At 35.8% G+C, this 12,728-nt stretch overlaps 1 protein-coding gene and 1 long non-coding RNA gene across 3 annotated transcripts in view; one reads left to right on the forward strand and one right to left on the reverse strand.

Moving 5' to 3' along the window:
• Nucleotides 1–12,728, reverse strand: part of LOC123876757 (rho GTPase-activating protein 7) — a 376,179-nt gene that overhangs the window by 202,381 nt on the left and 161,070 nt on the right. The window lies entirely within an intron of this gene.
• Nucleotides 820–5,713, forward strand: LOC123876780. Its single transcript, XR_006798422.1, has 3 exons — nucleotides 820–928; nucleotides 3,299–3,300; nucleotides 5,704–5,713. It is a non-coding gene; the product is annotated as an uncharacterized LOC123876780 (long non-coding RNA).

Genomic DNA, 12,728 nt, shown 5'->3' on the forward strand with positions numbered 1-12,728 from the left:
AAAGTGCTCTTGAATCTTGATATTCACTGGTATACAGTAACAAAAAATAATTCCAATTCAATAATCCATATCGAATTTAAAATTAGAGTTTCCTGTAATCATTATAACAAAGATCTATAGGTTATTATTAAGAGACTTTTCTCCTACATTTCAGTACATGTAATATGAATCTATGTATAATATTTAATCATATTCCACCCCGATGTAGTCATGGGCGTCTGTACTAATCTGATAAAGCGCATACCGTTATGTATTCAAATAGATACAAAATATAAACAAATACTCATTTTAATTCTCACTCAGCTATCACTTGCAGCCCACGCGAGTCTGTTTCGAGAAACAATGGTACACACAGATATACATCTACGCCACACCGCGGCTTGTTTAAATGGTCGCGAACAAAAAGTAATTCCTCTTCTCGAGGGGAGATGCTACACGTTCTACTTTTCTAATAATCGGGCCATTGCCACTGGGTCAAGAAATACACATCACTTTTAAGTGTTATGTTTAGATTGAATAGGTATAGGTTTAGCTTTATTATACCACGCCGCGTTTTGCTGCGAGCGTATGTGGGTGTTTAATTGTGGCAGCCCAAAAAAGCATTAAATAGCGTGAGCGCGGGTTTCACAGTCTAAAAGTTGGATTCGCTCTAAAAATTGGATGCTCAAGCCAGCATGATGTGAGCTAGAATATGCTAAGAGAACGAGAAGAGAGAGAGAGAGAAGAGAAGCTACGTAGGTGAAAAAATGATGAGGAAGTTGTGTATTCCATTACGATTTTCTCTCTCATGAAATGCTAGTGCTGTGTAGTCCTCCACGCGGACCCTTTCGGGTCCCGGGGTAACTGGTCAGGGCGATGGCCCTCTTCTGTGGTGGCTACGCCGCCTGCGACTGCGGGCGGGGCACGGGGTTGGACCACTGGTCGGGGAGTCGAGTCCGGGTTGTCATGTCCGTTGGTGGCCGCACGGCAGTGCGATCGAGCCCGCGGATGTTCGCGAGCGATCGGCTACTGCGGCGGCGTGGAATGTCCATGTGGCTAACGCCCGCGGCTCGGCGAGGTCGAGCCCGCCGGAGTGCTAGTGCTAGAGCTTGTCTTGATGACGAGAATGTCTGTGTCTTATCTTAGACTTGTTGCTTGACTGTCGCAAATGTATTTAAGAAAATTTTCTTGTCTTGGGCTATTGTTTATTGTATTAGGTATATTGTATTAGATTCTTTAAGTTTCGTAACAATACTGGTTGATTCATAAATTAAGATTCGTAATATTACCACGTGTAGTTTGTAGGAATGTGGTGTTTGCGATTATACCTTGTGTTTTGTTGTCGCTAAACTACCAATTTTAAGCATAGTATAAATTATGTCCTAGTTAACTAACTTAGTTTACCTAGTTTAGACCTCCAGGCCGCTGGACTGATGACCTGAAGAAAGTAGCGGGGAGCGGGTGGAAGAAGAAGGCGGAGGACCGTGTTTGGTGGCGCGCTCTTGGAAAGGCCTATGTCCAGCAGTGGACGCTAACAGGTTGATGGATGAAACTTAGTTTAAGTTGATAATTATTTTAATCAATAAAGATAGGTTCTCGTCTTGAATCTAGTTGGTACTTTCCCTGTAGGTATGCGTTGGACCTCAGATATATTTTTTTGACGTTGACAAATCCAAAACGATGTGTTTTTTCATAGATTTTAACAAGTCCTATGGAGTCTTTTGTCAAATTTTCATAATTCAGTCTGTTGGTAAATAATTTACCAACTGTTATCTCCTAAATGAACTATGTATGTAGTAAGAGGCAAGTGCACGCTTGCGTTTTACTTTGCTTTGCGTTTGCGTAAGGAAAATAAATAAAAAACTTTTTCATAGTTTAATTAAATATACCTAAAGCTTTATAAGCGTGACTGACATTAATTTAATTTAACTTTGTAGGTACCTTTTATTTATGAAATAAAAATTCCATTCAATCGCAGAGTGAACACCAAATTGCAAAAGACAAATAACGAATAAATAAATCGTGAAATATTGACAGTAATGACAATAATATGGCGACCGACCTTGTCAGAACTTGTCAAAATTTATTGAATAAAGTAAAAGGTATCCCACGAGCGCCGGTGATGCAATGAACCCTTCGATTAAACTAGGCTAGCAACTGTTAAGGTAAGTGCACAACGCCGCAAAATTCGTGCGACGTGAACAGAACGGGACGATTTGCGAATATAAATAGTGAATGGGACGAGTTGCGAATGGACGAGGTTCGAATGGGACGAGCTGGGAATGGAACGAGCTACGGATTGAACGAGTTTCGAATGGGGCGGCTTGTCAAACCGTGTGAAAGCTGGGACCGAAAAATTGCGGCAAACGTAAGAATATAGAACGTGTATTCTCTGATTAACTAAGAATGAAAGTATTTGATACTTTATTCTTTTAAATATTTTCTTGTTACGTATGCTAATTGATTATCATAATAATTAAATGCATTAACAGTATTTTAAACTGGTTTTTTTCTTATTTAAAATGTTCACAAAATACCTGGTAATTTCTATTGGCTGGGCTACAATTATTATTAGATTCCACATTTAAAACTTTTACGTATTAATAGATCAGGTCTCATAATTATAAATTCTGCAGAATGTTTGCAGGTTTATAAAGACGCATAAAAGTCACCCTCAGCTTTCATTATACAAACTTTATACCAAAAATATCAAGTATTTTTTGTAAATTGGGATCATAATTAATACTGATTAGGACATAAAAAGAAACAGGAGCTTCTTTGTTATCTAAATGGAGGCTGTTAATTTAATTAATTAGGTTTATATTGTCCTGCTTAATAAGAAAATGTATACAGCCTAATTTATTTAAATGGGTACTTTTCCTGAATAAAGTAGGATCAAAATAAATAAATTAGCTACATTGATGTCAGAAATGTCTTTATTTTTAACAAAGAACCTTAGCTATTCCAGGTGTCACACTTATCTGTTTGAACTATGACACAGTTAATACGAGACAGATTTATATTTCTCACATAAATACTCTAATTTGAAAAGATCCGATCCGATATAGTAAATATATCGGAACTGTCCAGGACATAATAGGTCAATAATATCTAGCAGATTAGAAGGGACTGGATTTTTTTTCCGTTTGTTCCACAATCGCACTAACAGTGCAGTGTAACAGAACGAAATATACGCCATAAACGTCTCGACCTGTCTTGTTAGTCTAAGCAATTTCAAAGTTAGTCAATATCAAAGTCAAAGTCATTTATTAAAATTGGGTACTATTGTACACTTTCTGATTGTTAAACAATGATGTAGTGGTGATAAAATATTAACTTAAAACTAAAGCTACGGGCTCTATAATAGGTATAGTGCATTAGTGTTAATCGCTGCGTCATTAACACACTGTGAATACTAAGCCTAGACGTTGAACTCTGCTTATCATTACATGCTCCGGTAAACGTTTAAATGAATTCGTTAATGATCCAACGACAGGTTGAAACGTTAATGATACGAACTGAACCTATGGTCCATACTCTAAGAGCTATCGAATGAATTGTCCAAAATATTTGAACATTATAGGTATTCGTAAGTGATTCAAGAGTATTAAAGATACTTATCCACGCAATTTTCAAAAATTGTCGCTGCACTGCCGATGGTGATGAAAATGACTCTAAAAGTTGTAAGGGTTTTTAAACATTTTCAAGTTCTTTGAACAAATCGTTCACTGGCTCTTAGAGTATAAGATATTGGATGAAGCAATAAACACTTTGGTTTATGCGTTGGATTCCACATGAAAGAGATGCATCTTATGGAAATCAGGAACGGTATTCTGTTTTAGATGGGGCCTTAATTAATTATTAAGAAATCTGTAAAATTTTCAAGTAATGCTGTTTTTGACCTACCACTTTTATGTTGATTTAAGAACTTACTAGCTAATGCCCCCGATTTCAAAAATTTCAATCCCTTATTTGAATTCTCAAAAATCTTTTGTTAGCAGATGTCTACGTGATAATAGCTTTCAGCCCAATCCGTCCTGTAGTTTGAGCTGTGCGTAGATTGATCAGTTAGTCAGTCAGTCGTCTTTTCCTTGTATATATTTAGACTACCAACTACAATACCGGCAAAAACTTTCATACTAAACCACAAATAAAATTGTCAAGTGCTAACTTCACATCGAAAAAAGTTATTCAAGAGTTTCTATGACCTGGCATCAATACATAATCGGTACTTCTTCAAATTAGAGAAATAGAGATGGACCATTTCACAGGTAGCATGTGAAAGTCACGTGAAATGGAATATTATGTAACAATTGCTACCGTACTGTGAAAAATCACTAAGTAAAATCTCTCCAAAGAAAATTATCACATTTAAACCCGCTTTATTGTTTGAATGCTCGCACTGTCATCGGCCCGAGCTAAAAGGATAAAAGGAACAAGAGAGAAGAAAAACATATTATTAAATTAAAGTTTCACGGAAAGCAAATTTTTGCATTTGCAATAATAGGAGCAAAAACTCAATTACTGTGAATAACTTGTCTGTAATAAAATATCATCACTATTGATCCTTATCATAATACTTAGTTAGGTACATTAAAGCAGAAAACGATTGAAACTTCGAAAATTAAAAAAAAAATACTTTCCGTGAAAAACCACCTGTGAAATCACTGTAAAGAATTATTTTTCTTTTATTTCATCTAATGATTATATTCAAAAGTAGCAATAATGCCCATCTCTACACAGAACAAAGAATGAGCTTTCCAAAACGGAGACCAATTATATTATAATACCTACACAGCAGTCTATTTGTCCGTCAATCAATCAGTTACAATGGGGTGTTACCGAGTTCGTATGTTATCTGTGTCAAAACGTCATGTGTGGGCCGTTTGACATTTAGTATAAATACATAATAGAGGTTAGAAAGCTCTCAAATTAATTTTTGGTACAATATAGCACGCAATTTCCTACTAACCCTATTTTTATACCTACTGAACTAAAATTGATTGGCAAAACTAATTGATTTGGTGAGAAATAGGGTTACTCTACCGCCAAAACAGTATAGTATGATTCAGCGTAACGTATTTTCACAGGTAGCAATATACCTAATACAGCATTGAATATTGAATTAGATCAGTTATATAAGTTTAGGATATCGATACCCCTTTCAGAGGTCCCTTCCTTCCTGAGCTTATGTCGAGTAACTTCAAGTTTGCTTCAAATTAACTTACGTGACATGAATGCTAGGATAGTTATTTAGTATGGACGGGTGTACTTTTTTGTAGACGGGTTTTGCTTGAAATTGAGTTCAGATTTGTATTGGATTAATCACGCAAGTCCAGTCGGTTAACCTCTACACATTGAACCTGTGTTTTTTGTGTGGGTTTTGGGAGGACATTCCAATAATTCGATAAAAATATTTAAATGATACCTGCTTTTCTGAGTGACGCCAACATTAGTTATATTGGCATACCTACTCTAAAATCATTCTGCCTTTTTCATATATTGAACTATCATACTAACGTATTCTCATATTACCACAAAAGCAACATAAATCACGTTTGTTTCATTTCAGTCTTTTGCATATTTTAAACTAGCTGACGCCCGCGACTTCGTCCGCGTGGATTTAGGTTTTTCGAAATCCCGTGGGAACTCTTTGGTTTTCCGGGATAAAAAGTAGCCTATGTGCTAATCCAGGATATTATCTATCTCTATTCCGAATTTCAGCCAAATCCGTCCTGTAGTTTTTGCGTGAAAGAGTAACAAACATACATACACACACACACACACACACACACACACACACACACACACACACACACACACACACACACACACACACACACACACACACACACACACACACACACATACAAACTTTCGCCTTTATAATATTAGTGTGATTCCCCAGCGTGGCAGCGAAATGGATCCTTTCATAAAAGTTCATTAGCGTATCTTTAAACAAATGGAGTGCACTTTATTTTGTTGAACATATCAGATTTTATCTACTCTCGTCGGAATCGCTTAAGGCGCATTCACACTACACACATTATGTAGGTCGTGCTTCGAAAGCACGTTAAAAGGGGTCTCTCCGTCACTCGCTCCATACAAACGTAGTTCCAATTTCATTTGAATATTAAGCAACCAAAGTCCATGAAATTTTGCAGACATATTCTAGAAACTAATATCTATACCTGTGGTTTCCAGATTTCTGCTAAAATATTCGGTTTCAAAGTTACGCGGTCTTAAAAATTCACATACAAATCTTTGAGCCCCTGTAATTTTAAAACTACATACCTACCTATTTTTAGAAAAATCTAAAACACCACAGGTACAGAACTTTCTTAAACTGAACACTTTGAAGTAAAGATTTTTATGTAATCCTGTGAAGATGATACTGCCATTGGCGGAATTAGAATATTGTACGCCTACTTAGTCGTATTAATTTACAAATTGCGAAAATCCAAATTAAATTTGAATTTTGCGGGCAGACCCGTGTCATACACCTTAAATTCTCCACTGTACAGTACGTATTTTACGTACGAACGGAATGTTTTATGGCAATCTCTCATGTTTATGGGACGGGTGGCGTACCTACAGCAACAGGTTTCGCTTTCGTCCAGCGAAATGAATCAGATGGCGCGAATCCGCATTTTTGCTTAAATGCATTTTTCTTAGTGGCATAATTTTAATACAAAAGACATCACTCACTACTAATATTATAAATGCGAAAGTGTGTTTGTTTGTTGTTTTATCCGTTAGTCACGTCGCAACGGAGCAACGCATAAACGTAATTTTTGCCTGAGAATCAGACCTGGAAAACAGTCCTAACAAAAAAATTGGGGAACAACCGAATTTTTATACCAAGAAAATTCACACTGAAATGTAATTGATGGAAATCGTCACGATTCATAAAATTAAGTAATATAATATGTTGTATTTTTTTTATTCAGATTTTTTTTTGGGATCTTTTAATTACTATGTGATTATGCCAGATCCATTATATCCTAATAAAACTTCGATCTATCTTAACTTAGTAGGAGCACTACTACACGTGAATATTTGGCCTTTTGAAAAAGTACCTTAGTATCTTGCCGCTCTTCTCATTAGAATTTGTTTTCCAAACCGATGGTAAAGGCTTGACATGTTATAAGAGTCACAAGTGTTGCCAACATTTTGAATCTGAATATTGAATTTTACTATTATTAGTCCGTGTCAAAGATCACTTGAAATCATCAAACAAATCACTTAAAGGCGTTAATAAGTATCTTGGTATAACGACATTTCACAATCCTAAAGTTCCCCCTATAATAGTCAAATGATTCACTGAACTTATCGTGAACTTTCGACTTTAACTAGAAACCACATAAACACGTGTTATTAGTAAATAAATTAGCATCCGACGTGATTTTTGCTCGTTTAAACACGCCGCCGACGCCTTTCTAATCTTTATATATGCTAATTGTGTTTGGACATATAAAAGGCAAATATACGGCTGATTCATTGAATGACAAGCTTATATTAATGCTAATGTGAGTATTAAGTTTCTTGCATTTTTATACACGCCCTAGCTTTTACTCGCGGCGTTTTTCTACAGAACTTATTGACCCAATTTCCTTTTTATCATCATTCGCCTTATAATGTCTTTTTATAATGGTCTATTAATCTTGGAGACAAACGAGTTATCATCGTTCACTGGACTGTTAATATAGGTTACTTGTTAACTATTATCTTACCGTGCCGTCAAGTGATCTAGTTTTTCATTACAGTCATCGTTATCAATCAATTGACAATTGACATCCACTGCTGGATATAGATTTCTTTTAGAAACCTTCTCTTCTTGTTTCTTGTAGTTGTTGTTCTATTTGGCACGCCCGCCGCTGTCTTACACCTTCTGAATCTAGGAGTTCTCTGCGACTGTTAATTTAGTCACCAAACGGGTCTACCAATTATGCACTTTTTGGACCTCATGACAGTCCTCAACAACAATAATTACTATCTTGGTCTCACTTAATTAAACATTTCTTCTCAATTTATTAAACATATATTTATATCATGATTACTAGGTCATCAATATAAACCAAGAATAGAAAAAGTCCTAATAATGAACCTTGTGTGACACCAATTTGTCGGTAAGGCCCCAGCGGATTCAGAGGCAATGAATAAGTATAGATCACTATAATAATTGCGTTGTTTAGAGCACTGAAAAATCCCCACAGACTGCCAATTTTTCAAAAAAAAAATTGTCAGAACCACCAACAGTCATTACACTAAACTAGCAGAATTATAATATGAGTATATCGAACTACCTGTGTATGTGCACAGCGCGATCCGCGCTTGAGGTGAAATTTCGGCGTTTGAACGTTATAGAAAAAACTGCTGACCTTATAAAAGTCACAGTTTTATCGAAACGCCATAAAGTAAGTGATAAGAGCGCGGAAGCTGGGAACGTATCTCAAATAGTATCTTGTGAAATAGGAAGTGATGACGGTAACACTAGGAGCGACATCGATACCCGTGAGTCAGAGTTGCGTGGGACAAGACATGAGCTGAAATTCTCTTAAGACGTCTTACATCATTGAAGAGAAAGAACCTAGACGCTAAGATAAATCCCAGCTTTATGGCTATAATAATGATACCTAACTTTACAGTCGTTTTGTAATCCTTCGATCTCCTGTTCGGCGGGTCTCGGGTACCCGTAACTTTTCGGAATTAGGTATGTGCGTTTCAAGCAATTAAATATCATTTAGCATAACAATGAAAGAAAACTTCACGTAAGAAATTGAGGAAATCTGTATGTCTGAGAGCTCTAGAAGAATGTTCTCGGGTGTGTGAACTATGCTAATTCGCACTTAACCAGAGTGGTAGACTATGACTTAAGCCCTTCTCATTCTGAGAAGGCACCTGTTTTCAGTAGTGGGCCAGCGAAGGATTGATAATATGCAAAAAAAACAACATACAGTCGAATCGAGAACCGATTTTCGAAGTCAGGTAAAAAGAGCAAAACTTGTCATGTAGTGAATGGCGTAGTAGTCAAGATCAAGTAGTGAAACAACAAGTGTAAATTAAAAATTTATAACACCCCCGACAAGTAAAGGTTACAGTAACTAGAAAAGAGCTGATAACTTCCAAACGGCTGAACCAATTTTCTTGGATTATAGCTAAGAACACTCTCGATTAAGCCACCTTACAAATAAAAAAAACTAAATTAAAATCGGTTCATGGGTTTAGGAGCTACGATGCCACAGACAGATACACAGATACACACGTCAAACTTATAACACCCCTCTTTTTGGGTCGGGGGTTAAAAATGAAAGCTACAAGGGTTCCAAACGCGCCCAGGTTTTAGAAGAACCCACAACAAACTCAGCTACTACTTACTTATATATACTTATTACCATAAAGCCACCATAACCATGTGCAATATGAAAGAAAAATATCTCTTCTTTTTCCGTTTCCAGTAATTTAGTTCAGTGCAGCTGCCAAACTACACTCGTTTATTTTAAAAGTACTACTTAAAGGGTACACCAGTACTTTATAGCACTTATTTGTCAGCTCTTGGCGCTAAAGCATTGTATTTACGACAGCAAACGCAAGCCTTATTTATTTCTCCGTTTATTTATGTCTCAGCTTTTACAATGGGCCCGATAACCACAATAGAATTTCTGTCTAGGCTATAATTCGATTTATTTTTCAAAGTCATAACTCGCTTTATTGTCCGTTTGTGGCCGATTTAAAGTTATGCAATGTCATAAATCTTGTTGTCGAACAAAAATTAAAAGATTGAGATAGTGTAAGAGTAAATAGAAAATTGTGTGCATCCAATTTGGCGGTAGGGATGTGATTGAGGTTCTGAAATCGATTTTAAAGTCGTTAAAAGCTTTAAAAAATATGAGTAGCAAGCAGATCACCATTACCTCACCTCAAAAATAATAATTTTTTACTTTCAAAAGTGATTCATTAGATGCTAATTGAAATGTCATTCTTTTTACTTTAAAGGCATTACAAACTTATTATTTAAATTATATCCAATTAGTTTTTTAGTTAACATATGATATTATTTTAAGCGCATGAGAAATTAGAATACGTGCAAGCACTGAATCGATTTTAACGGCTTTTATGAAAATGGATTTAATAAACATCGATTTTCTATTAGTAAGCGATTGAAATAAGAATCTATTAATTTATGCCATCCCTGTTTGTCCCTATTGGGTACGTTGATGTCAGATAGCGATGGAATTTGTAACGGTGGTTTATGATTGTTTAAATTACAATAGTATACCGCGAACAGACATGACGAATATTAATACTCTAATCTGATAGCAATTCAGTGCAAAAGCAACCAGTATTCTTACTATTCTTGTTACAATCACACTTCAATCATAATAACGAATTACGATCTAGAAAAAATGATAAGAACTTATTTTCATTATGATCCTAATATTTAAAAACATACACACATACATACACACACACATACACACACACATACATACATACATACATACATGCATACATAGACTGCTAAAATCATAACCCTTCCTTTTGGCTTTGCCGCAGTCGGGTAGCAAAAGGATTAGGACACAGTGGGTTCCGTACCATCGTACGAGGTATATCTAACATTTTTATGTAGAGCACTGTTTCATTCATTCATAAAAAAACTTTGAATGCAAAGACTACCTATGAATATGTAAATGTCAGTAAACATTTTCGTACTAGGATTTCGTTAATATTTGCTTAGGCTTTTCTCATTATTCTTACTTGGATAATAATAACTTTGGCCTACATGAACTAGTTTCTTTTGATCTTTTTAATTAATTTTTGTTATATTCAATTCATTTCTACTTATCATTATTCCATTAAAATTATTTGATTTGAACTACGATGCCCGCAACTTCGTCTGCATGGACTTAGATTTTTAAATCCGGTCTTAAAATCCTTGATTTTCTGGAAAAAAAATAAGCTAGTCCGTCTCCGGGATGCAAGCTTTCTCTATAGGTACCAAACGGCAAAATCGGGTAAACGGAGGAGATTTGAAAAGGTAACATACAGACAGATAAACACACGTTCGCATTTATAATATTAGTATAGATTTCTGATTCTAGTCCTTATAGAGAAAATAATTCAAACTTGCAATAACCGATCGGGTAATTTCACATAATAAGTTAATTCGCTTAAGTAAACACTTCCGCTTTGAATCATATGTGCTATAATTACTTGGAGTTAATTCGTGTTTTCGAATAAATATTCCGATTGTAATTATTCGAAATCACAATAAACGATTAGACAATGTTACCACCAAACTGAAAATCGAAATCGAATCGAACTCGAATTGGCATTGAAATTTTCGACGGCCATCGCATTCAATCGATACGTAATAACTGCCAATGTTATTGTCCGTTTATCGCCGATCGTTGTTCGACGTGAAAACGATTTTGTAACGATCTCTCACGCAGATCGTTCCGTTTCGAGTGTCGAGAGTTCAAGGGCATCGTGTCAGGGGCACTTTATTTCTGTAATGCAATAAAGTACGTCTGGTTTCGGATTTTATAAAAAGGCTCTTTGAATTTGCAATTGGTTTTTATCGAGTGGGATACAGTTACATTGAATATACGTTTCTGATTCTTAAATTTTTGTTTTTAATTTCGTATTGTTGATACGCATACCTACATAATCCCTGGGACGAAATCCAACCCAGTGGTGGTTGGACTTAAGAAGGTAGCAGGAAGTAGGTGGATGAGGAAGGCGGAGGATCGTGTGTGGTGGCGCGCTCATGGGAAGGCCTATGTCCAGCAGTGGACGCAAACAGGCCGATTGATTGGATAACTTATGTAATTATTTTGTTTTTGATGCCGGATTACTACATCCGCTAGAGGTCAACTAGCATTGCGTAGATAGGTACCGAGGGGTCAATACCGCGTCGTAGGTGGGGCAGTGACCCCGAGTTTTGCACGCTATACACTGCGGGTTTCAAAAATACTAAACTACTAATAATTTTAATACTATTACTGATTCGTTTAACACCATATAGTATTATATTATAACCATATTATAACTAAATGATGATCGCGACTTCATCCGCGTATATTTAGGCTTTTTTTAAATCCCGTTGGAATTCTGATTTTCCTAAAAAATATCCAACAACTCTCAGTCTATATAAAAATGGACTATAATGTAATAAATTTTAAATTAAGTGGAGAAATCGATTACAAGCTATCGGAAGTCATGTGATTCAGAGAATCTCATAAAAATCGCCAGTTTCGATATGTGATATAATATGTAAATATTATACCTATCGACATTTTTTGATTAATGTTAGTCTATTTAAGTTTTACGACCATATTATCTATACGCGACGCTGATTGCGTCTATTTATATTATAATTTATTTCTATGCATAATTTATTAGCTAATAAATTGAGTTTGGTGAAGTATTTATTACTTATGTTTTTGGAATGTCTTTCAAAACCGACTATTGCTATTTGATTGCGTGACTAAATTGCTCTTGCAAAAACTGTATGCGCGGACATCAATTAGAATTTAGGTCGCCGGAAGCCTGAACAAAGATTTATTTATTTATTCAACAGCCAAACATTTTTCAATTTTTTTAGGGTTCCGTACCTCAAAATGAAAAATGGAACCCTTATAGGATCACTTTGTTGTCTGTCTGTCTGTCCGTCCGTCCATCCGTCGTGTCTGTCAAACCTATAGGTAGGTATATAACCTTCCCGTTGACCTAGAATCATGAAATTT

This window comes from Maniola jurtina, chromosome 22 (assembly GCF_905333055.1).
Source record: "Maniola jurtina chromosome 22, ilManJurt1.1, whole genome shotgun sequence".
NCBI lineage: Eukaryota > Metazoa > Arthropoda > Insecta > Lepidoptera > Nymphalidae > Maniola > Maniola jurtina.